The 27,007-nt window shown below is 37.2% G+C and overlaps 1 non-coding gene across 1 annotated transcript; it reads right to left on the reverse strand.

Annotated features, from left to right (window-relative positions):
- Positions 1-7,977: 7,977 nt before the first annotated feature.
- Positions 7,978-8,059, reverse strand: TRNAS-AGA (transfer RNA serine (anticodon AGA)). The gene has a single exon. It is a non-coding gene; the product is annotated as a tRNA-Ser (tRNA).
- Between the last annotated feature and the right edge of the window lie 18,948 nt (positions 8,060-27,007).

The following is a 27,007-nucleotide window of genomic DNA, read 5'->3' on the forward strand; positions in this document are numbered from 1 at the left end:
TTAGCAGACTTCGTGGCTGACTTCAAGACAACCCTCGTACCCCAAGTAGAAAAAGAACTCCTGTTGAAATCGAGTACATCATCGGGGCTATGGACCCTTTTTACGGACGGGGCTTCGAACGTAAAAGGGTCCGGGCTAGGCATAGTTTTGAAACCACCCACGGGTAACATTATTAGGCAAGCTATTAAAATATCAGGTTGACTAACAATGAGGCCGAGTATGAAGCCATGATTGCAGGTCTCGAGATAGCTAGAAACTTGGGAGCAGAAGTCATTGAAGCCAATTGTGACTCTTTGCTAGTGGTGAGTCAAGTAAATAAAACCTTCGAAGTCCGAAAAGGTAAAATGGAAAGGTATTTAGACAAACTGCTTGTCACTTTGCACCATTTCGAACAATGGACTCTATGGCATGTTCTACGAGAACAGAATAATGAGGCCGATGCGTTTGTAAATTTAGGATCGTCGGTCGAGGTAGATGACTTGAGCTCGGGGACTGTCGTTCAACTTTCGAGATCGGTAATCGAAGAAGGTCACGCTGAGATAAATTCTACTACCTTAACCTGGGATTGGAGAAACAAGTATATTGAGTACTTAAAGAGCAAAAGGCTCCCATCGGACCCTAAAGATTCCAGGGCCCTACGGACTAAAGCTGATCGATTTACGTTGGCTTCGGACGGAACGCTATATCGAAGGACATTCGTTGGACCATTGGAAGTATGCTTGGGTCCGGGAGATACCGATTACATCCTACGGGAAGTGCACGAGGGTACTTGTGGGAATCACTCTGGTGCCGATACATTAGTTCAAAACATAATCAGAGTAGGGTATTATTGGATCGATATGGGCAAAGATGCAAAAGAATTTGTTCGTAAATGTGACAAATGTCAAAGGTTTGCATTAATGATCCATCAGCCCGGAGAGCAACTTCACTCAGTCCTATCCCTATGGCCGTTCATGAAATGGGAAATGGATATCGTCATCCCTCTGCCATCGACCCTGGATAAAGCGAAATTCATTTTATTTATGAATGACTATTTTTCTAAAGGGGTTGAAGCGCAGGCGTTTGAGAAAATAAGCGAGAAAGAAGTTATAGACTTTATTCGGGATCATATCATATGCCGATTCGGGATACCCGCCGAAATAGTATGTGACACTGGGAAGTAATATGTTGGCAGCAAAGTAACAAAATTCTTCGAAGATCACACAATAAGAAGGATACTATCAACACCATACCACCCCAGTGGGAACAGACAGGACGAATCAAAGAACAAAACTATTCTTCAAAACCTGAAGAAGAGGTTGAACGACGCTAAAGGAAAATGGAGAAAAATCCTGCCTGAAGTCCTTTGGGCATACCGGACAACGTCAAAATCCAGTACGGGGGCGACCTCATTCTCCTTAGCATATGGGTCCGAAGCATTGATAACAGTCAAAGTCGGTGAACCTAGTACCAAATTTCGATTCACGATGAAAGAATCAAATAACAAGGCTATGAATAGTAGCCTTGAATTATCGGACGAAAGACGAGAAGTTGCTCTCATCCAATTGGCCGCCCAAAAACAACGAATCGAAAGATATTATAATCGAAGGACCAAGCTCCGCCATTTCAAGCTCGGGGACTTAGTGTTAAGAAAAGTCACCATCAATACCCGAAATCCGAACGAAGGAAAATTAGGACCAAATTGGGAAGGACCATATCAGGTGCTCGAGAACGTCGGAAAGGGATCGTACATGCTCGGCATTATAAACGGCAAACAGCTATCAAGCAGCTGGAATGTATCACATCTAAAATGGTACTACTGCTAAGGTACGACCCTTCCATATTCATTTACATTTCAAAAACTGACCCCTGCAGAAGTCCGAACAAGAGCTAAGATGGATCATTCGCTTGAAAGCACGTGTTGCACTCTTTTTCCCTTAGACCGGTTTTATCCCAAATGGGTTTTTCGGCAAGGTTTTTAATGAGGCAACCATTGATCGTGCTGCACTTTCAACAATATCCGAGGCCTCTTTACAATCGACCTCGAATACTGGGGGGGACATTAGGCCCTCAAATACATCGAGTTCAGATGCAAGAAAGTCATTTCACAACAACATGGTTTCAATAGGAAAAATTGTAAGAGCCAAATGGTCAAAATGAACCATGTTCATGTAGATTGGCCTGAACCCAGGCGCAAAACATGAACACATGTATAATGACTTGAGATTTATTGTGCAATCAGAATTAAGATAAACTCAACCAATAAGCCTATGGGCTACCTTTATTTCGAGTTCGAGCAAGCACTCACTCGACCATTACGCCTACGGGCTACCTTCATTTCGAGTTTGAGCAAGCATTCACTCGACCATTAAGCCTACGGGCTACCTTCATTTCGAGTTCAAGCAAGCACTCACTCGACCATTACGCCTACATGCTACCTTCATTTCGAGTTCGAGCAAGCACTCACTCGACCATTATGCCTACGGGCTACCTTCATTTCGAGTTCGAGCAAGCACTCACTCGACCATTATGCCTACGGGCTATACTTTTTCGAGCTCGAATCATTCACTCGACTACTAAGCCTACGGGCTACTTTCATTTCGAGTTCGAGCAAGAACTCACTCGACCCTTACATCTACGGGCTATATTATTTCGAGTTCGAAACATTCACTCGACTAATAAGCCTCGGGCTACTTTCATTTCGAGTCCGAGCAAGCACTCACTCGGCCATTACGCCTACGGGCTACATTAATTCAAGTTCGAAACATTCACTCGACTAATAAGCCTACATGCTACTTTTGTTTCGAGTTCGAGCAAGCACTCACTCAACCATTACGCCTACGGGCTATATTATTTCGAGTTCGAAACATTCACTCGACTAATAAGCCTACTGGCTACTTTCATTTCGAGTTTGAGCAAGCACTCACTCGACAATTATGCCTACGGGCTACATTACTTCGAGTTTGAAACATTCACTTGACTAATAACCCTACGGGCTACTTTCATTTCGAGTTCGAGCAATCATTCACTCGACCATTATGCCTATGGGCTACATTACTTCAAACTATAAACATTCGCTCAACCATTACGCCTACGGGCTATATTACATCAAGTACGAATCATTCACTTGACGGCTACTAAGCCTATAAGTTTGAGCGAGCACTCACTTGACTATCACGCCTATGGGCTATATTTCTTCAAAATTCGAATCATTGACTCGACTAGCAAGCCTAAGGGCTACATCACTTCAAGTCTGAAAAAACAATTGATCGAACGTAAAAATTTGTATATATACGAAGTCAAAATTTGTATATATTTGATCATAGAGACTACGAAGTCAGAATTTGATTAAAGTCTTCACAAAACAAGTAGACCAAGTTGTATATATACAAAATTGTCTACATGATTGATTACAAACGTAAAAAAAAAAAAGAACTAAGCTTCCTAGTCATCCTCAGTGGCGTTCGCTTCTCTATCGGGCTCTTCCCCATCCTCGGATCCACTCTTGCTACTGTCATCATCATCATCAGAAGCCAAGGCTTCAGCTTCAGCTTCGAGCTCTTTAGCCTTTTTTATCTCTTCAGTAAGGTCAAAACCTCGAGCGTGTATCTCCGAGACCTACATTTAGCAAGTTCGGCAACCCAATAAGCTCGAGCGTCGGCAGTATCCGCCATCTCTCATGCCTCCATCTGAGCAGCCTCGGCATCGGCCCGATACACAACAATGGACTTATCCGCCATGACTTTCGACGACTTATCCTCCGCCTTGGCCTCAGCAAGCCGTGTTTCAAGCTCCTTGATCCTCTTAACTTGATCCGATCCTTTTTGCTTGATGCTTCGAAGCTGAACATCGGTCGATAGTAATTTGGTCAAAATGGTTTCTTTTTCCGCAGCCAGGCGGTCGATAGTCTCCTTCCACCGAGTAAATTCAGCTTTGATTTGATCAACTTCTTCCCGAAGTAACCCGATCTTTTCAACCTTTTGCTGCAGCTGAGACAACGAAGGGTTAACTTTCACAGTTGAGTCAGACCCATACTTTAATAGAACGAGGCTCACCTGCTTATCGAGTTCGGCCTCTTCTTCATGAACCTTAGCCAAATCTGCTTGGAGGTCCTTTATAGCCTCGTCCTTTTAGCTGCAAAGAAGCCGCAGGGCGTCTCTTTCACCCGAAACCTTCTGAAGCTCGGCCTCACACTGACTAAGATCGACTCGAAACCTACTAATGGTCTGCACAGTAAGGGAAATAACACAAGTTAAGTATGGAAAAGAACAAAGAAACCAAGTGTAGAAAAATTATTACCCGAGTAATGAAACGTTGGGCCTCCTCTAACAGAAGAGAAGCGTCACCAATATCGGAAGCATCATCGACTCCAGTGAAGCAATCCCGAAAAGGGTCCCCTACACTAGAGCCTCCGCCCATATCGGGGGTCTTTAATTCTCGAGCTTCCTTTAACACCTCCTCAAAAAAGGTTGGAAGAGAAGGCGAATGACCCACTGTCATAGCCCCAAGCAAATCACTCGGGGTGCTCCGATCAAGACTCGGGATTTCAGCACCAACCCAGACCGGTACATCCGCCATCAGCTTAGGAGCTCTAGCAACCTCGATAGCTTTCGCAGATCGGATCTCCAAAGTCGAGGCGTTACCTTCTTCTTATTCTTCTCTCAGTCGCTGGACCAAGTCAATCGGAAGAACAATTGCTTTCCTCCTTACCCTCCGAGTTTTGGGCTCGGAGTCCTCTGACCGAGAGGCAACACTTCGCTTCTTATCTTTCCCCGATTTCGGGCCCGGGGACTTGGTTTCTTCTTCACCGCTCGAAGGCCTCAAAGCGACATCCTTGGTTACACCTGCATGAAAGGAAATTAGTAACAAATAGAACACAAATAATACTTCGAAGGAAACAAGAAGCAAAACCTTACCATGGTTCCTGGCCTCCCATCTACCTTTAGCCAAATCACGCCAAGCGTATTCGGCATAAGAGGAAGTCGAAGCTAACTTCCGAACCCAATCCTCGAGGTCAGGTACCGCTTGTGGCATCCAAGGGGAAACTGAATATCGGAGAAAGACATCAGAAAAAATTGGGAAAAGGCACGAAAAACAAGCAAGAAACACTTACGGTCGAAATTTCATTCCTCGGGGAACGGCATCTTCTCTTCCGGAATAAGGTCACGGGTCCTCACCCGAATATAATGACCCATCCAACCCCGATCCTTTTCTTAATCGATGCTCGACATCAAAGCCTTTGATGCACGATGATGAAGTCTGATTAGTCCTCGAAAGATTTGAGGTCGATACAATCGTATGAGGTGATTCAGAGAAAAATCCACCCCCCGGCTTTGATAGAGAAGAAGCGAAGTAAGATCACTATACGCCATAGAGAGGGGTGAATTTGACCGAGGGTGACCTGATATCTTTTGCAAAAATCAATGATCACCGGGTAGACGGGTCCCAACGTGAAGGGATAAGTGTAAACACTTAAAAAATCCTCCACATGAGTGATGACGCTCTCTTCGGGGGATGGAATTTGCAACACAATCTCGGGACCCCAGTTGCAGTCTTTTCTGACGGCCTCGAGATGACCCTCCGTTATAGAGCACATGTATATCGACATGTGCTCGCATCGGCCTGGAATGGATGAAGGATTCTCAACCTTGAAATCGATCTTCAGAGTGCACGGGTCGGGAATATAGTCATGAATGGATGGCTCCATCGACGTTTTGTCGCCGGACGGCCGTGAAGAAGAAGTTTTCTCCTTCTGAGGTACAGTTTTCGAAGTTTTAGCCATTTGATATGAGAGGAAGAAAGGCAAAGGAAAGTGAAAAATTGACGGCACCTAAAACTCTGGTGTGGATGGCTCTAAAGCAATGAAACAAAGGGAAAAGATAAGAGAATTTGGAAGAGTGAAGGCGTAAAAGTGGTAAAAGTTAGATGGAAGGGTTATTTATAGGCTCGCATCATATCGGTTCAATATTAAAAATGGCCGATCATCATCTGACAAGCATTAAATGCCTTGAAAGACTAAATCGATGGGACAGCTATCACATACATCATAATTGGTCCCTGATAAAACGACAGCTTGTTGTCCGATCGAACCGCCAAAGGTCATGTCGATTCTCACCATATCCTTTATGAGAATCGAGGGGACTATTTGTATACGGTCAAAATAGATTTCGGCTTTTCTACGTTCGATCGAGATCGAGTGTCAAGAAACCAGAGTAGGATTTTTGGATTAAGCTCCGAAGACGATACAAACGAGCCAAGAGCCTGAGGGCTTCTCGATGAGTCGACTCGATAGTCTTATCGAGCCCGGGACCAAATCGATCCCTGGGCGTTGCTTCGAGGACGGAAATATGCCATGCCCATCCCGAAGGTCGAACTCGAGCCAAGACCGGAGGGCCGACCCAGTGACGAGTTCGAGCCAGTATCGAACTCACAGACAAGAGTCGTTACAACCGCACCGAGAGAGGGAATTTTGGCGGGAATCGAGGAAGAGACAAGTCATCATGGGTCCTCCACTATATGCTTTATTTTATTATTTTATTGTAAATAAAGTAATGACTCTCTATTATAAAAGAGAGGATCCTTGTAAGCAAAAGGGCATTGAACAGATTGGAAAAAGACCTTTTCATATAGACAAAGATATCTCTTTGTGCTTGTCTTACTTCATCATATTAATTCTTTCTGTTCATCATCCCTATTCTTGTAGTCAAAATACTTATATTGTTATCTATGTATCAAAGGATATTACGTATACTTAGAACCATACTAAATTTAATGTTATCCGATTTTTCGGGTAAACACTTATCAAATCATGTAATTACTTGCATTTACGCTCAAATTCAATTCTCATGTGGTTTTCTGAAACCCATTAATATTAAAAAAAAAGATGCTTAAAACGTTGAGTGTTCATATTTTCAATTTTCAAATTAGACTGGAAGTTAAAATTTAGCAATGAAAATGATAAATTTAAGATAGCTAGGACGATTTCTTGAGTATCTGTTGTCTATATATAACTAATTATTTTTAGCTGTAGATTGCAAAAACAGTAATTATGTCTTTTCTTTTCACTCTTTTTTTATTAATTATTTTATGTTCTATATATGTGTCCAATTTTGTTAGTGACGGTCTCGCAAAGACCCAATAAAAGAGTAATATGCACCTAACTGAAAAAAATTCTATTTCCGAGAGTCAAACTCGAAACTTATGTCTAAAGCACACTTTCATTAGGACGCTATCAGTCATTGCCGTGCCGAGAAGACGCCTCGAAACATTAAGAATCACATGACAGTATTCTTGTCAGGAAAATAAGTCATTTACTCATGTTTAAATCGACAATTCAAGAGCTACGTAGCTTATCGAAAAAAAATGTCTTACGATTTTGAAATGATAAGATTCACAATCTATTTGATAAATATTAAATCTAAACTAAATGAGAGTTAAATTTTTTATATATATTGCGTATACGTATTCTTATTTTGGTTAACAAATGGAGCTAAATCAATTAGTGACTTGAAAAATCTTTATAGATGTGGATTATTTAAATCCTGCATGTCGATATACTTGGATATTGCTATTCGGTACTTGAATATGACATGTTAAGCAAAGAAAACTTAACAGTGGTATTACTTGCATGTGGTTGAACTAAGATTTACATTAAGAGTGTTAAAATCTAAAAGTGCAAACCCACCAAATAGTCTATATAATAAGAAATTATTTTTTACCTAGTTATACAATATATGAAAGAGTGTCAATTGATACCTTGGAATAGTGGCTCCGCTCTATTGGTTGCTCAAGTACCTATACATAGTGAACTCAATTTAAAACTCTTATAAAGTATCTGAAGTTGATGTATGTTGGTAAAAGGCACTTATTTTCAAAGTAATGAACTGACGTATTGCTCTGTTTTCAGCTAATCAGGTAGATTTTATTTGGAGGTGTTGCATCCTAAAAATAGGAAAATTTGAAGAAAAGCATGATGGAGGTTGCATGAAAAACAAAAGACGTGGACGGCAGGATTCGAACCTGCGCGGGCAGAGCCCACATGATTTCTAGTCATGCCCGATAACCACTCCGGCACGTCCACCAGATGTGTGTAACAAGTTTCTTGAAAAATATTTAATCATTTTCGTATTTACACTGGAACTCCAACTACAAGAATCATTAGGGAAAAATGGGATTAATATGAGAAATACTGAGCTAAAAAGCAATATTGACATTTTACGTTTTGACAAACCAATTTCTTACTAGGTCAGAATTTGAGGCATTGAAGGATTACTTCAATATTATTTAGAAAGAACCATGAAAAGCATTAGAATTTGATTTTAACATAATAACGAAAATAAATTTGATTTACGTTAGAAAAGGAAATAGCTAATTTTATTAGAGTGCAATTAGGACTCTATAGTCTTTTCTCCCTCCGTCTATCAATCTCAAAACGAATGATACTTTTCTATAGTTAGTTCTACTTTAAATTTTCTTTTTTAGCATATGATTTCTAGCCATACAAATGTATATAATTTGTTTTATATCATAAGTTTCAAACATTTTTTTTTATTTCTTAAATTTCGTACCTATTCAAATACCTTCATATAAATTAGGATGGAGGGAGTAATATTTTTCTCCTAAATTTTAGCTATAAAGGTTACCATGATTTTGATAGAATTGGTACAAAATATCGTGCTTACCCTAAACAAGGTAAGAGTTTTGTATTTATAAGTTGTCCTTTGTACAAGAATATAAGCATATTGTACAACTCCCTAATGCAGTGTAAATAAATGCAAGGGTACGAGTATAATACAAATCATATTCTAACACGCCCCCTCAATCGACACATGGATGCATGTGGAGATTGTCTCTAAGACGTTTAAACTTATGGGAAACGAGACCTTTAGTAAGAATATCAGCAAGTTGTTGATCAGTTGGTAAATAGCGCACCAAAACAAAACCAGAAGCAACTCGTTTACGAACAAAATGGAAATCAACAGCTAACTGTTTTGTCCGTGAATGGTAGATAGGATTCAAAGTCGGGTACAAATGCACTGATATTGTCACAATAAACAAGAGGAGGGTCCGAAAGATAAATATAAAGATCATGCAATAACTATTGAACCCAAAGAATATCAGCAACAGTGTGTGCCATGGCACAATATTCGGCCTCTGTGCTAGAACGAGACACATTGTGTTTCTTCTTAGAAGACCAAGAGATTAGATTATTACCAGAAAATAAAACAGACCTAGAGGTAAGGGTGGCATGTGGGCCGGTTAGGACCGGGACCGACCTAGGACCGCAAGCCCAAATGGGCAATGGGCCTAAACGTTCCTAACCGGATAGGACCGAGACCGTGGGGAGGTGGGCTAGGTAGTGGGCCGGTCCTATAGGCGAGGCCCGTGAGACCGGGACCGGGACCGGCTGAGAAGTGGGCCGGTTCAAGCGGTCCTAAACGGGCCTATCCGGGCCCAACGGATAATTTTTTTAAAAACTTTTTTTGACCATTTGGCCATTTAAAAACTAGCCGTTTGGTCTGCCAAAATAGTCGTTGGCTATTTGCAAAAAAGTCATTTAACCCCCCAAACTTTATTTTAACCCCAAACTTTTTATAATTATACTTTTTCCCTATTTTCAACTATAAATACCCCCTCATTCTTTTATTTTTCTCACAAAATCATCAATCTCTCTCAATCTCTCTCTAATATTCTTCTATAATTGCTTACTTAATTGTTACAATTTGTGCAAAATTATGAAGTTAGTGAATTGAAATCTTCAACGATAATTAATTTTCAACAAGTTGTTCGTCAATTCAGTAAACTCGTTCCAACTCTTAAGTTTTAATATTATAGTTTTGTTTGTTTTATTTACTTTGCTTGATTAATTAAGATGGCTTATTCCTTAAAAAATATTTAGTAAAAATAAAGAAAAATCCAAGAGTGGTGAATCTAGTGGCCAATTTGTTCCTCCTCCACTTCCCTCGGCTCCCCGACCCAAACATGTTACTCGTCCTACACATAATATTCTTGATAGCGATAATAGTTTATTATAATTTACCGAGAGTCAATTTTGCCATAATATTGCACCCGCTGAACAATTAAACCATGAATATATGAATGCTCTTTATGGTAATCCACCTATTGATGAAAATGATAATGAAGAAATAGATTTTGATGAAACGCAACCGGATGACGATACACCCACTAGTCCTGCTCCTGAAATTAACCCAACTAATAATAATCCAAATGATGCCTCGTCTGACATTCTTGTTACTGCCCCTACTTTTTCTAGACAACCTTCTAAACGGGCAAAAACATCTGTTGTTTGGCCATTTTTTACTCAACTAAGAGAAAAAAATAGGGCTAAGTGTAAAACTTGTGGCAAAGAGTTAGTTTTTAAATATGTTGGAAGTCGGAGGGGGACGAAAAGTTTGACTAGACACATATTGCTACACCCTCAAGATAAAGCTAGATATTTTCGTATGAAAGCTTTGGCCGAGGGGACAAGTGCGCCTAGTCATGCTGACCTTAGTACCGGGTCAAATCAATTTCAACCGGAAATTAACACTGTTACCGGTGGTATTTTATATTATGATCCAAAAAAAGATCAGGAAGAATTGGTAAAAATGATTACTGTTATGTGCTTACCCTATAGTTTTCCTTCTAACCCTCACTTTGTGCATTATATTAGAAAATTTATAATCCTACTTATAAAGGTTTTCCTCGCACAACCGTAAAGAGCGATATTTATAAATATAAACATGAATATGAATAATATTTGCGCTATTTATTTACTCATATAAATTATCGTGTTGCTATTACAATTGATATTGGTAGAAGTGGTAATGACTGTGATTACCTTACTGTTACCAGTCATTGGATTGATGAGGATTGGATAATGTAAAAGCGCATTATTGCTTATAGAATAATTAATTCACGTCACACATGGCAGTTTATTTGTAGCACGATTACGGATATTTGTAGATATTTTTGCATTAATGATAAAATAATATCAGTTTCAATGGATAATGCTACTAGTGACACAAATGTTGTAGCCTTGCTTACCACTACACTAAGTCCTGCATTTAGTAATATTTTTCATGTTAGATGTATTTGTCATATTTATCATTTAATTGTGGGTGATGGTGTGCGAATTTTAAATGTTGAAATTGAAAAGGTTAAAATGGCTCTTAATTGGCATTTTTTATTCAAACCGTAGAAGTAGACTTAGAGAATATTTTAAAAGATGCGATGAATTTGGCCTAAGAGAAAGAAAGGTTCCTAAACCTTGTCCGACTAGATGGAATTACATGCATGAAAGTTTAGTTGTTTCATATGAATATAGAAACCTCATAAACTCAACGTTTAATGCTCATGTAAGTGATGATGATGAGCACCTTACAAATGCGGATTGGGCTAATATTAAAATATTTTTTTAGAAAAAATTTATATTGCTACAAATGAATTTTCTGGGCAATATTATCTTACTATTTCTAACTGTTTAGTTTATATTGCAGAACTTGCAAATTTATTTGATTATTTTTCAGAGGGTGAGGAAATTTATCAACTTACTATTGATTCTATGAGAAAAAGGTTTAAAAAATATTTTTTCCCTATTCCCCCTATTTACGGTGCTATTGCATTGTTAAATCCTACTATGAAATTAGAAGGTCCTCAATTTTGGTATGAAACTGTTTATAATGGTTTAGCACTTGAAGATGAGGAGTTGTCTAAACTTCCGGACGCAATAGCCTCAATTAAAATAAATGTTCAAACAATTTATAATGCTTATCAAGTTGCATTAGATCATGCTAGACCAAATGTTCCAACTCCTTCTTCTTCTAGTTCTCAATTATCTAAAAGAACTACGGGAGTAAGAGCACTTAGTGCTTGGGCAGGGTTCAGGGGTTCTCAAGGTTCTAGTACTAGTGATTTTTTACAACTAAATGAGCTTGAAGTTTATTTGTCACAGGGAATTGAGGAAGTGAATCCCGACGGCTCCTTTAATATTTTGGAATGGTGGAAGGACAAAGAAAAATACTTTCTGATTCTTTCAAGGATGGCCCGGGACATTTTAACTACTCAAGCTTCAACAGTGGCATCAGAGAGCACTTTCAGTCAAGCAATACTTCAACTCGGAAAAATCAGTACTTTTCAGAGATTGGATCCGTTCGAAAAGAAAAAAAAATTGGACTTGCTGAATCACAACCAGAGGTAGACGAAGCTTACGAAGAAATGCTAGCTGAACTTGCGGAGGATGATGCTTCGCCTGGAAGCGGTGATGACCAAGCTTCTTTTACGCCACCACCAGCGGAAATTCCTCCTGACCTTGAAGGATTTATGAAATTTATAAGATATACTATGTAAATTAATATGTAACTTGTATTTTGGCACATCTTGATTAGTTTTTTTTCCTTCTCAATGGTGGTATTAGCACCTTATTGTGCTCATTCCATATATGGGGAGGAAGACTAAGAAAGATATTGCCATAATTTTTTAATGCTATAATAAAATTATAACGCATTGCTTTGAATATCTCTTTAAAATATTTTTGTCTTTTTATATATCTTAAGCTGTATATATAGTATAATATAGTATATACTATACTATATATATATTGTGCTTATTCCATAGAGAGGAGGAAGACTAAGAAAGATATTGCAATATTTTTTTAATGTTATAATAAAATTATAACGCATTGCTTTGAATATCTCTTTACAATATTTTTGTCTTTAAATTTGAATTAAAAAGTTTAGTTCACAATTCTATAATATAATTTACAAGGAATTGCCTTAGATATTTTTATTACCATTTTTTTCTCTAACTTGTATAAAAAAAATTTAAAAAATAGAAAGTATCTGTTGGGTCCACTTAGGCCCGCTTGGCCCCCTTAGGCCCGGGACCGGTAGTTCGTAGTCCCGGTTCCGAGTCGGTTCCAATAAAAAGTCCGCGAAGTCCGGGATCACTTAGGACCGGCCCACTTAGGATCGAGCCCGTGAAGCCCATTTAGGACCGGGCTCGACCCACATGCCACCCTTATCCAGAGGTAGAGCATCGGGTATCATGACAACTAGCCCAATCAGCATTAAGATAGCATTTAAAGGAGGTAGCAAAAGTATGTGATGCAATGTACCAGCAACATACCTTAAAATGCGTTTGACTGCTGAAAAATGATGCGGTTGAGGGGACTGCATATGTTGACTGACACTATTAACAACATAAGAAATATCTGGATGCGTTAATGTTAGATATTGCAAAGCACCAACCAAACTGCGATAAAGGGAGCTGTCAACTGGAGTGAAAACTGAAAAATCCAAAGAAGTAGAAAAAGATAGTAACAATTGGCTTGCAACCAATAAGACCAGCTCGATCAAGAATATACAGAGCATACTGATAAGTGGGGATTTTGATTGCTTATTAATACCTTTTAGCTTTAGTTTTAGTCTAAAATCATTCAATTGTGTTCCCGAAACTAATAAAATTATGCAAAATTGCAGGAATGCTGGAAGTTGGTCTCCCGAGATGAAATCCGACTCAAAAAGGAGTAATCCGAAGCACAAGGCAATAAAGGCCGCGAAATCTCAAATGTGCGGGCCGCAGAAGAAAATGGGGACCGTAGAATTTCATCTGCGGCCGCAAACAAAGAGGAAAAATCTAGTAGACATTTATGCAAAGTGCGGACCGCACATGAATTGTGCGGCCGCAAAGCTGGGCTAAGAGTCGAAGATCAGAGAGTATGCAAAAAGACCAAGTCCAGGGGCCTATGTAAATTGCGGACCGCACAAGAATTGTGCGGCCATAGAAGAGTGCCTTGCGGCCGCAGTCCAGAAATGTGCAGCCGCAGAACTCCAGCTCCTGCCAGATGAAGAAATCTGCTGACCGCACATGAAATTGTACATCCGCAAAACCTCCCGAGTGGCATTTTCGTCCAAGATTTTTAGCCTTGTATAAATAGATGAGTTTGACAAAATTTGGTCAAGTTTGAACCTCTTAAATTGGTGTAGCCGTTTTTTTTTTTTACTATATTAGAAATTTTTACTTTGCTTTGGTGTATTTACAATAGATTTAATTATTTTAAGCTTCCATTATGAGTTTAATTAGTCTTTCTTCCTTATTTTCTTCAAACCTCATTATAAGTAGCTAGACTTTTACTATAGTTGTGACTCAACCCTAGTGTATAAACCTTATGTGTATCTAATTTAGTGCTTGTTTATGAGTGGATATTGATTATTTAGCTTAGTACATACTTTAATTGTAGAATTAATGGTTGCAAATATTAATTCATGTCTATTTGTCTTAGTCTCTACTTGAGAAAGAGGGACCTAATCTAGGAATAACTAGGCTAATAAGGAATTAAATCAATTGAGAGATTGTTTAACTCAATTAAAGGGTTCAACCTAGAGATAGTAATAAACCGACTTGAGCTCTTATCAATTGTTTTGGGTGATACCCATTTGGTCTTGAGAAAGCCAAATTGGGCAAAATCACTCTCTGACCGAGAGGTAGTGAGTGGGCAATTGAGAGTTGAGAGCTATAATACACCCCAATCGGCAAAACAAGCATTAAAATCTTTATCCCATTAGGCAAATACCTAGGTCATGGTCATTGCCCTAGGCCTTTTGTCCTTCTGAAAAAACCTTAAAAACAAGTATCTCTAGTCTCCTTTCTTTATTTTGCAATCATTAGAATAATATTAGAAAAAGAAAATAAATCTTTGTTGTGAAAGTGCAATCGAGATTATCCAATTGTGCAAATTGAAATATATACTCCTAACTCTCATCTTAGCTCCCTGTGAATTTGACTCCGACTCTTAGTTGGGTTTCTATTATTGCATACGACCGTTACATATCTTTTTTGAGGTGTGTTTTGAATGTGATCACATACTTGAGAAAGATGAAGACCTGAAGAACTGTGAGAAACACGAACTCCAAGAAAAAAGTGAAGATGTCCCAGATCATTAATAGAAAACACAACATGTAGTAAGTCAGAAAACCATGATAACAAAGAAGAATCTCCCATGTAAGAATAATATCATCAACATAAAGGAGAAGATACAAGTATCGTTCTCCAGATTTATAAACAAATAAGGGGCTATCGGCTCGACTATTAGAAAATCCATGAGAGATGAGAAAGTGGCCAAAGCGAGCAAACCAAGCCAAGGAGCTTGCTTAAGACCATAGAGAGCCTTATGAAGCCTGCAAACATGATGGGGATAGTGAGAATACTTAAAAGCCTGTGGTTGCTCCATATAAATAGTCTCAATTAGTAAACCATTAAGAAATGTATTTTTAACGTCAAAACTGATCAATATGCCATCCACGAGATAAGGCAATAGAAAGAACCAGTCTAACAGTAGCAGGACGAATCACCAGACTGAATGTCTTACCATAGTCCACACCATAAGACTGTGTATATCCCTTATCTACTAAACGAGCCTTACATCGATCAATAGATCCATCAAACTTAACCCGATATACCCATTTACAACCAACTACATTGATATTTGGAGGACGAGGAACAAGAGACCAGGTATGATTAGCTAGAAGAGCATTAAACTCATCAGCCATAGCATCACGCCAACGGGAAAACCTTAACCGCAGAACTATAACAAGATGGCTCAAGAAGTAATTCAGATAAGGACTGAGCAAGTAAAACATACTTCTGATTGGGTTTGACAACACCAACTTTTGACCAGGTAACCATATGATGAGAAGGAAGTGACAATGGTGAAGTAGGAGGCGCATAGGGGATTGATGTAGAATGATTAGCAGATGTATGTATAGATGGTGTGGAACTAGACGGAGACAACGAAGAAGAACTCTAAGGAGAAATAGAAGAATGGCCAAGAAAAAGCTAAGATGTAGATGGAAGAGCAGGAAAAATATAATAGGGAGCACTAGATTGTACAACAGTATGTGATACAACGCGGGAGGACTGAGACAATGGGGTGTGACAAACCGAGGGAGAAGAATTAAGGAAAGAAGAAAGAAGATGTGGAGTAGCATAGGGAAAGCAATGTTCGACAAAGCGAACAAATCGACTTGTATAAACACGTTGAATATCAAGAGGGAGACATCGATATCCTTTGTGATTGACATTATAGCCAATGAAGATACATGGAGATGAGGGATTATCTAGTTTGTGAATGCGATAAGGGCACAAATTGGGATAACAGAGGCAGCCAAATGGACTTAAAACAGAATAGTCGAGGTCAATCCCAAAAACAAGACGAAAGGGAGAGGAATAATTGGGATAACGGGTATATTAACGTTGTGCTTACCCTAAATATGGTAAGAGTTTTGTATTTATAAGTTGTCCTCTGTAGAAGAATATAAGCATATTTTACAACTCCCTAATGTAGTATAAATAAATACAAGCGTAGTAGTATAATACAAATCCTATTCTAACAGATTATCTTTTAATTTACTTGATGGTGTTTTGTACATAGATAGTTCATCAAAACTTAAGCTATTTGAATTAAACTCCGTATATTCTATTTATTCCATGAACCAAACTACCAATAAAAATATCCACTGCATAATCTCGTCATCATTAATTCTAATATTATAATTTCATTATTATTAATTCCGGAATGTCTTTTTCATTAACCAAATAACCCCTAAGAGCAACCAACAAAAATATATCAAGGGCTAAAGTAGGAAGTTAAGTGTACTGAAAAGACTTATCTCTAACTTTATATAAGATATTAAACTTTCTCATTAACTTTAGATTGTACATAGTACATTCTATCCTTCCTACCTCAATATCGATCTATTGGCCGCTTAATTTTATGAAGAGAAAGTCTATATTCAATTTTTACTTATCAACCTACCCAATTATGTATTCTTATAGGATCAAATTTCTGTAGTCCTCAATCCTTATTTAAAGTAATGGACTTATATACTCATACTAGATACCGATGCTTGTGCGATGCACGGGCCCAACGTAGTAAGGAATTTTTTGTAAAATAACTTTTGCAAAGAGCCATTAAGATACGCACTCGCAAAAATTGAAGAGGATCAACTTGTTCAGAGTTATGAGTTTGTGTTCTGCGTAAGGATATATCCAACCCAAAAAAACTTCCAATTAAATGCCAACCCAAATCAAAAGATACCAAATCTAGCATAAGCCAAACAAGGTCCACCAAAAATAGAACCAAAAGGAATGAAACTTTGTTCGAAGAAGTACTTATGAACATTTTACTTCTACAAACTATCATTTTCATCTTTTAGATCTCACTAACTCTTGTGAGAAGGGTTTTGTACAAAAAATTAATGGGCTGACTTGTACAAAATCAAAGTATTCTAATCTTCACTTGTAGTAAAGAAGTAGCAAATTTAGAAGGGGAAAAAGAGAAATCTCAAGTAATGAGGTAGCCTTCTAAAAAATAAAGGAAAGAAAAGGACTCCAAAGTAATCTTACAAAGAAGGAACCCACCTTTCACATTGTCCTTTCACAAAATGGATGAATTTTTACTATATATAAGCGAGAAGAACACAACTACAAAAGTGGTATTGTGTGATTCATGTGCAAAATGTAACTTAACGCACAAACATGATAAACTACTTGAACATCAAATAACATAAAGCGATAGAACTCCGATTTAAACATCTCCGGATTCTTTCATTCCACAAAAAGCGTGCAACAAAAGATTTTCCAAATTCTCTTTCAAATACAAAATGCACATCTTATAAGACATGAAATGGGGCTTCTGCATCAATTTTCCTATCTTACAAAATACTTCAAAAACCAACATTGAAAAAGAAGAGAGAAACTTGTATGGATTGTCATAGTCCTTGAGGAGCTTTTGGCAGTAGCAGCTTTAAGCTTCTTGTATTATTTGTAGTGAAGTGCAATTTAATTAAGTAAATATAAGTGCATTGAATCTGAAAAGGAATGTGGGTCATAGTTTATGAACATGTGCAGTTTCTGATTCAGTCCCTTACTGGAAAATTGTTGTGACAAATTAATCAAAGGAGTAGTATTTTCTCAGTAATTTCCCTTATAGCGCAGATTAGATTGTTGTGCAATATAATAATGAAATTGCAAAATGAATTTTTTTATCACAAAAAGATTCGCCGTTCCTGACGCGCTTCATCTATTTTGCTGCTTTTTATTTCCATTACCAGAAAATATGAGAAGAATCTAGCGAAGACAACTTCTTTATATTTCAATCAAAGAAAAAAATTGTCCAAATGAAATAAACTTCTACTCGAACCTGAAGCCACACAAATAATGCAAGTTCCTTCCTAAACAAATAAGTAGAATAAGAAAATCAAGTGCAAAAGTGGAAGTCTAGGAAGAGAGTAGCACAAACTTACAAAAGAAATTTAAGAAGTCATTATGAAATAGTTTACATATTCATTGCCTGATAAAAATCCGAATTGCCTTTTCAATCCTTTAGTCATACAGTAAATCATCTCATATTAAAATAAAGCACATTCACATCAGTCGAGGTTCTTAGCAAGCAAAGTATCTCCTGCAATAGGTATAGCATCGAAGAGTGAGCTTGTGAATGTCTTTTGATCTTGCATCAACTTTTCCAAGCTCTTGCTTCTATTTTCTTAGGTCTTTGGATTATGTCCAACATTGTAAATCTGAGTCAACACAATAAAGTATATTGCTTCCAGTGAGGCATTCTAATATCAATATTTCTTACCAAGGCACAAAAATATGCACATGCACATATTATATATATATTATAAAAATATTTCAAATTGAGGGAGAAATAGAAGTGAAGCTTAAAAGAAGTAAGAAAAGCTAAACCTCAAAGCTAGCTCTTTTATGTAATTGTAGGCATCACGATTGGACAATGTTATAGCATTAGAGCACATTTGCTCTCATATAGTTTTTGAAGGACATGGGAGCCTAACATTTAATTTTATGGGAAAGTAGAACTCAAGGGATAAAACTACAGAGTGTTCTGCAAAAAAAAAAAAAAATTATCAAATTCTTGAAATTAGAAAAAAATTCAGTGTGTTCTCAAATGACGATAAATAATACTACAACACAACAAAGTGCATGTTTACACACTAATTGTATCGGAGCATCCATACATCGTTGATTGTTCCAAGAAGCCCTTGTGGAATAGGATTAGTGCATAAAAAAGAATATGATTACCACAGGAGAACCAAATAATATACTATCAACGCTTACTTGGTCCATTGAATTGATTTAATATAGAATATATTGGTGTTGAACTTTATGTAACATGTATTCATGTGCTATATAGTCATCCAAAAAATTATTTCATTCTTCTCAAATAGCCATGTGCATATCTTCCATTCTTGTTCGCTTGTTCAGTTTATACTCTTGTCATATTTCTAGCTTTACCATTTAACCTCCATTTTTACCTTATGCAATTTGATGCATCAAAGTACTATGTTGTGCCAGAAAATAAAACATGTAGTTGTAGCTGATAGATAAAAAAAAAGTTGCAGCTATATGACTTTCAGAAGACAGCAGAGTGAAATCTCAATGTTACTCGTCTAACTAAGGCTAACCAAAATCTAAGAACTTATGCATTATCTTTGTTTTCCAATATTCTTGTTCTAAATAGTTTATAACTTCGTTAAATTAATATTTATAGTTTGATAAATTTTGAGAAATTTTAAAAAAAATATATGAATGGCAAATTTCAATGAACAACATCAATTTTTTTTATTAGAGACAATCAGATGCAATATTCTAGCAGAAATACACATGCCTTATAAATATTATTTTACCAATACTATCCCATAGAAGCATAAAATGTACCTCTCAAATTCATGATAGAGACGCATGTTGTAGAACATCTATCAAAGAAGAAAGCAGTAAAACTTACTTCTATTTATTTGTTTCTGGCATATTACCATACACTCGAAGTGCATCAAATAACTCAAACAATGAGATGAAAATAAGAGTGTAATGTATACTTTTCTAGTTCAATATTTTATCATTTAAGTCATTTGTAATTAAATCGCTAAATGTTGGAAATTAATTCATCTTGCATCATACGGAGATGTCACTTACTTGCTCCCAAATCTACAATCTTAGAGCTTCCAATACCCTTGAACAATGGACAATACCATAATTATTACAAAAAACTTAAATAAAAAGTAAGAAAGGAGCCCGTAAGCACAGTTCATGTATTAACCATTTTATTTTAAGTTGTATGAATGATAAAATAGAACCAAGTATTTTGTAGCAATTGTAATGTTCACATGTTAATCAGAATTTGGGGAAAACAGAAAAAACTAAAAGAAAATAAAGTGGGTAGAAATTTAAATTTAACAGAAAAAATAGAAAAATAGAACTCTCAAAGTTAAAGAGAATGTTAGGATCGAGAACTCGGGTAGTACGGAATTTAACCAAATAATATTATAATGACAATAACAAAGACAATACAAGTTGATAACAATGACAATTAAAGCATATAAAGAGGACACCAATTTAACGTGGTTCGGTCAGTGTGACCTACGTCTACAAACGGAGAGGAGCAAATTCACTATAGCAATAAGAGTACAAAAAAGCGTACTAAATTAGAGTAAATATTCTAATTAATCCCAAATAACTCCGACAGAATAACCTCACAAGATCACTCCAAAGAAAAGGGATCACACAAGTGTTTCCCAACACTCAACTCTCTTACAAAATACTCTCAATTACTAAAGGAGGAGAAGAAACAATAAATGAAGACTCAAGTTTTTTGTTGTGTTTAAAATGAACTAATGACCTTTCCTTTTATAGGCAAAAAAGCCTTGACCTCTTAGTTGTAAAAGAAAAGATACAACTTGTGCAAATGATATCCACCACTAGGGATGTACATAGGTCGGGTTGGTTCGGATTTTTTAATTATCAAACCAAACCAATGGTGTCGGATTTTTAAATTATAAACCAAACCAAACCAACAAAGTCAGATTTTTCAATCTCAGATTTTTCGGGTTTTCGGATTTTTTTTTCGGTAAAGTCTTTATAGCGTAAAATATGTAACTTGTGCTCCAAATATTTCTTAAGTCCAAGTAAAATACAACTATATAATGTGTTTTCCAAGAAACTAACACAATAATATGAGATAAGTCAGAGCATTATACTAAAATATTCAATAAGAAAGATAAAATAACAAAATTACATAAAATAAATATTGCTAATTAATAAGCCATAATAAAAATTAACATAATCTAAAAATACTATATAGGTCATGCTAAAATAAGTATAGCTAATAAGTACTAATATTAATTACATAACTAAGCACTAAAGAAAAAGATAAATTAAGTTATGCATTTTCATTATAAACCAATGTAAAACTAAAATAATTATCTACCACTTTCGTTATTCCTAGTATTAAATTGAATTTCTTTTGTTAGCATTAGTACTTTTTTTTAAAAAAAAAAAATCCCTCACAAATTAGGAGGATCTATAGTGTTTCCACACCTCCCCTCCAGGGTAACTTGAACCCAGGACCTAACGATCGTGGGTGAAGTTGTTTTACCAATTGAGCAAGCCTCACTTGTCTTAGCATTAATATTGATTTGAACTTTGTTTGAGTTACTACATTTATGGGCTATAAAATTTATTTACCATTCAAGAATATTAAATCTAAACTTGAAATAATACGTTTAAAGATAAAACTGTGAAAATGTTTAAGAAATATTTATAAATTACATTAAAATAAATATTTATATGTATAAAATATTTTTAAAAATTATATAAATATACTATCGGGTTGGTTTGGTTTCGGTTTGACTTTTTTTAGTTAAAACCAAATCAAACCAATTATGGTTGGGTTTTTATTTTTCAATACCAAACCAAATCAAATCAGGGTTTTTTTTCCGGTTTGACTCGGATTATCGGTTTTGTGCAGTTTATAGATTTTCTTTGTATACTCCTATCCACCACACAATATAATATTTTTGGGTCCCAACGAATATTGCCAACAAAGTCAATTTTGCAAATAGACTTATGCTTATGTGAGATGGACTACATTAGCCAAAATATTGGTCATAATTACAAATCTCCACCCTGCCGTAATTTTGGCGGATATAGTAAATTTGCTTCACCTTCTCCGCAAAAACCCCAATGGACATATGTCAAAATTTAATGCCATCAAAATCAGACAAGTTATCTGATACCGAAACTGTAGTAGGGCCTATAACAGTGGATCCCAATAAAGTATACAACAAACCAGTTCTGTGTGCTTTCATGATCACAAGAGCACCATGAGAAACTTTCAGAACTCCACATTCACCAGTGAATTTGCACCCAAGAGATTCTAATGTGACCAAAGAGATGAGATTGATCTTCAATTCAGGAACATATCTAACATCGGTGAGAGTTCTCACCTGTCACGACCCAAAATCTCACCTGTCGTGATGGTTCCTATCTCAATACTAGAAAAGCCGACAATCTCAATAAACTCCCATATATTTTAAATTTGAAAACTTAATGATTAAATTCAGTGGAAGAAAATTCACAAATACATATATAAACACTCTCAAAACCCAGTGTCACTGAGTACATGAGCATCTAATATGAATACAAAGCCTGACTAACAAAATCACTGTCTGAAAATATAGAATAGTAAAACTAACTAAACAGGAAGGGAATCAAGTTTGCGGTTGTCAAGCAGCTACCTTGATACTCTTCAACAGAAATAAATTCGAATTCTAGCAGTCGTCGTATCCGGGAGCACCTGGATCTGCACACGAGGTGCAGAGTGTAGTATGAGTACAACTAACTCAATAAATAACAAGACTAACCTCTGGGCTGAAAGCAATGATGAGCTCCGCATGTACAATCGAGTATAAATAATGGTAAAGAAATATAAGCATGCTTTCAAGTTCAACAGTTAAACTCAGTACAAGTAAAATAGATCAATACTGCACGATATGAGGAATTTGATATCTTAGTGGAAAGACCTCATGTAAAACTGGTCACAAATCATTCGATCACTTGGTACTATTTATGGCCAATCCGACCCAGAGATATTCCATCTTGTATATATATACACATCGGACTGAAAGTCGGTCACTAAGTACAGTATAAGGCCAATGCAGCCCTAGGGTAATTTATCCCCAAATTTAAATGATATGGACAAGATCCATGTCCAGGTAAATTTATTACAATACAAATAAGTAAGGCAATTCCATGCCCTGGGAAAATTCATCCCGAATATATATAATCATTTATGCTCAGTGGGGGCATGCAGACTCCGGAGGGGCTCCTTCAGCCCAAACACTATATAAAGCCGATATGGCCTACTGTAGGCGGACAATCCCGATCCGTATAATAATAAAGACAATAAGGCCTGCTGCAGGCATGCAGCCCCGATCCATTTAATAATAAAGCTAATAAGGCCTGCTGCAGGCAGACAACCCCGATCCATAAAATAGTAAAGCCTATAAGGCCTGCTACAGGTGGGCAACCCCGATCCCATAAATATCCCCACAATGGACAAATATTACTAAGTATGAAATGTATATTATTTGAACAATTAATTTAACAGCAACACAACCCCATGGGTCCCAAAAAATTGGCACGTAGCGTAATCATGATCTTTAATAGGAGCCTCAGCTCAATATCTCTAACACGTAGAGAATGTTCAGATAATAACTTGATTCATTATTTTTACAACTGCACAGGATTTATTTAAGACACAATTTATATGGTGCACGTCCACATGCTCGTCACCTATAGTGTGTGTCACCTCCAAACAATTTATATCTTACCAAATTCGGGGATTCATACCCTCAAAACCAAGTTTAAAAGTGTTACTTACCTCAAACCGTATAATTCTTTACTCCGCTATGCCTTTGCCTCGTGAATTGTCCTCCAAACTCCTCGAATCTAGCCACAATTAATTCGATTCAGCCAATAAAATTTATTAGAATTAATTCCAAAAGAAAATACTAATTTTCCATAAAAATCCAAAATTTAGCTCAAAATTTACCCGTGGGGATCACGTCTCGGAACCCGACAAAAGTTACAAAATCCGGAAGCCCATTCAACCACGAGTCTAGCCATACTAATTTTACCAAAATCTGACCTCAACTTGACCTCCAAATCTTCAAATTTAATTTTCAAACCCTTGATTTACACCTCAAAACATGTAATCTAGTCGGATTATTCGATGATAATAAAATATTATAGAGTAGAAATGATCACAAGAAACTTACCTCAAGTTTTTTTAGTGAAAACCGTGCTCAAAGATCGCCCAACCCGAGCTTGAAATGCCCAAAAATGGCAAAAGCTCGGAATCCCTCTGTTTTTGTATTGCTAGGGGTTTTCGCACACGCGGTAAGACTCTCGCGCCCGCGATGTCCGCACATGCGATGATCTCTTCGCACCCGCGGTTCCTGGCCAGCCCATGCATTTCCTCTGCTGCGACTAATGCCTCGCATATACGAGCTCGCACCTACGGCCCTTTTTCGCGCAGGTGCGATCATACCAAATACCCAGCTGCTTCAGCTCCTCCTCCAAATCCAAATTCGATCCGTTAAGCATTCGAACTCACTTGAGGTTCCCCGGGACCTAAACCAAATATACCATCAAGTCCTAAAATATTATACGAACTTAATCGAGTCTTCAAATCAAATCCAACAACGCTAAAAACACAAATCACACATAGATTCAAGCCTAATGAACTTTGAAACTTCCAATTTCTACAAACAACGCAGGAACCTATCAAATCACGTCCAATTGATCTCAAATTATGCACACAAGTCACAATTGACATAACGGAGGTAGTCCAATTTTCAGAATCGGATTCCGACTTCGATATCAAAAAGTCAACCCCCCCTCCCTTCGGTCAAACTTCCCAAAATTCAACTTTCGGCATTTCAAGCCCAATTCCATTACGGACCTCCAGTTAATTTTTCAGACATGCTCCTAAGTCCAAAATAACCATAAAGAGATATTGGAATCATCATAATTAAATTTCGAGGTTGTTTACTCATAGGTCAATACCGGGTCAACTTTTCCAACTTACGTTTTTAATTATGAGACTAAGTATCTCATTTCACTCCGAAATCCTTTCGGACCCGAACCAACTAACCCGATAAGTCATAAATCAATTGTAAGGCATAAATTGAGCAGTAAATAGGGAAACGAGGTAATAATACTCAAAATAACCGGCTGTGTCGTTACATTCTCCCCTACTTAAACATACGTTCGTCCTCGAACGTGCCAAGAGTTATTTCCAAGCCACCAAATCACTATTCTATCTTATCACGCACGTACCCTGAGTGATCCCACGCCACCCTATTCTATGTAAATTGTATAGGCCTGACAACACAACATAACTAAAAATCATTAATTTATCCTTGGCCTAAAAATCTTGGAGCCAAATTTCTAACATCCAGAATTCTTTTTAAGACTTGAATCTCATATCTACCCACTGTATAAGCCTGAACAAGTTGTACCCAACCATAACCATAATCCCAGATACAATCGCATAACATACTACATAACTCACATACTCGTAACACCATTTATGATCACAGTAACTACTCAAAATCAACCAAGTACTAGTATAAAACCCTGCATTCAACAGAACCTCATTCCAAAACCTTCGTACACTGCCAATGATGAAAGAACATTCAAAAACTCATAACTACTCATCAGATCAACTAGCCATGGAGCTCTCTCGCCCCAACGAGAACCACAATCCTCTCTTAAGCCGACTTTCAATATTATCCTCCCAATATACCAGAATCAAACCTGATAGTATCCATTCTATGTCCAATGACCTTATATTATTAAACACAACTATCCCATTGACATGCCATACCAATACAACTCAATCCATAACTACGCAACCTTGTACCCAAAATGGAAGATGTCTCAAAGTAAAGAACCGTATTGTAAGTTCAACAAGCACCACCACAACTGTAATGCTATAAGCTCATTATATATAGTAGAACTAAGACACCCAAATTTAATAACAACAACCAGATCTTCTAGAGCTCACATTAACACCACTCGCACGGACAACTCACGTGCTATAATATCAATATCTGGACCCGCACGGATAACTCATGTGCCAATAATATCAGTATATGGATCCGCACTGATAACTCACGTGCCAATAATATCAGTATATGGATCTGCACGGACAACTCACGTGCCAATAACATAATCATCCTGGCATGGTCACAGGCCTCCAGTCCAAGCATATCATAGAGGATCAATCAAATAAGTGCACATGTATATGATAAATAAAATAAGATTCACATGCTCCTGGACTGGTATAAATAGCACGCCATAGTGTAAGCATGTGCAAAGTGCGCTATCACAACTCAAATCGATAGTTAACGCATAAATAGTAACTACCTAATTTATTTAGGGAATTAGCCTCCTTGTAACCTCAAGTGTAGTCCAGATAGTTTTCGACAAAGGTACGGATACAAGAAACGTTATAACTTTACGCTTAACAGTCAACTCTAGGCATATCTTTGCCTAAGCATTCTTCTGAGTATGAATACTTGCCCCGATGCACGCACATGGGCTCAAACCTCACACATATATATACGCACTCGTAGCGCGTAGTTATCACAAATAATTAACGCAACTAGTGCCTCCACTAAGTTTAAATAAAATAGTAACCTCAAATAGGTCGCAACCCCGAAACAATATACTTCTGAGAACTCCCAGTCTCCAAATTCATCGAACACATGAATCACCGTAACTGATCCCAACTCCAGCACTCGAATGACTAACGCATTTTTCATGCACGATAATCTCATAAGGAATACTTTCATAATTCTTCCGTGCCACATAGTAATAATTTGAATATCAGTAGTCTATCAACCAGGTGAGTACTGCAATACCGATGAACATCTGTAACTCAAAACATAACGCGCCTTCCGAAATGCGCACCCTTCTCAGCAATTACCGGGCAGTTATAACATTCATCGAAATATCTGAAACTGACCATGTTGTCCAACATTCGTTACCTTCTCTTCAAGACTGAACTGTCACCTTGTACACATAAATCCTAATCTCGTACAACATACCACATATATTATGCCATCATGTGACAAGCACAAGAATCCCATTATCAACTCGGAGT

Source organism: Nicotiana tabacum, chromosome 4 (assembly GCF_000715075.1).
Source record: "Nicotiana tabacum cultivar K326 chromosome 4, ASM71507v2, whole genome shotgun sequence".
NCBI classification, from domain to species: domain Eukaryota; kingdom Viridiplantae; phylum Streptophyta; class Magnoliopsida; order Solanales; family Solanaceae; genus Nicotiana; species Nicotiana tabacum.